We start from the raw sequence: 215 nt of genomic DNA, 5'->3' as shown, positions 1-215 counted from the left end.
GAGGCACAGCATTTCCCAGCAGCATGGTAATCTAAAATCAGACAAATTACAGAGGGACGTAGTCCTTTCACAACAAACAAAGTGAAATTCAGAGAAGTAGTAGATATTCCTTTGTAGAAAAGTTTTCCCTTGCCGTGAAACTGCACTTCACCCAAAAAATACTAATGAATAGATAGAGGGTAAACCTCTATCTGCAACTACTGATCATCAGGCAA

The 215-nt window shown here is 39.1% G+C and overlaps 1 protein-coding gene across 8 annotated transcripts in view; it reads left to right on the top strand.

Annotated features, from left to right (window-relative positions):
• LOC119587011 (inversin-like) overlaps positions 1 to 215 on the top strand; it is a gene marked incomplete at its 3' end in the record, with an annotated part of 27,467 nt that overhangs the window by 6,527 nt on the left and 20,725 nt on the right.

Source organism: Penaeus monodon, chromosome 22 (assembly GCF_015228065.2).
Source record: "Penaeus monodon isolate SGIC_2016 chromosome 22, NSTDA_Pmon_1, whole genome shotgun sequence".
NCBI classification, from domain to species: domain Eukaryota; kingdom Metazoa; phylum Arthropoda; class Malacostraca; order Decapoda; family Penaeidae; genus Penaeus; species Penaeus monodon.
This window is presented reverse-complemented; position numbering and strand designations above follow the sequence as displayed.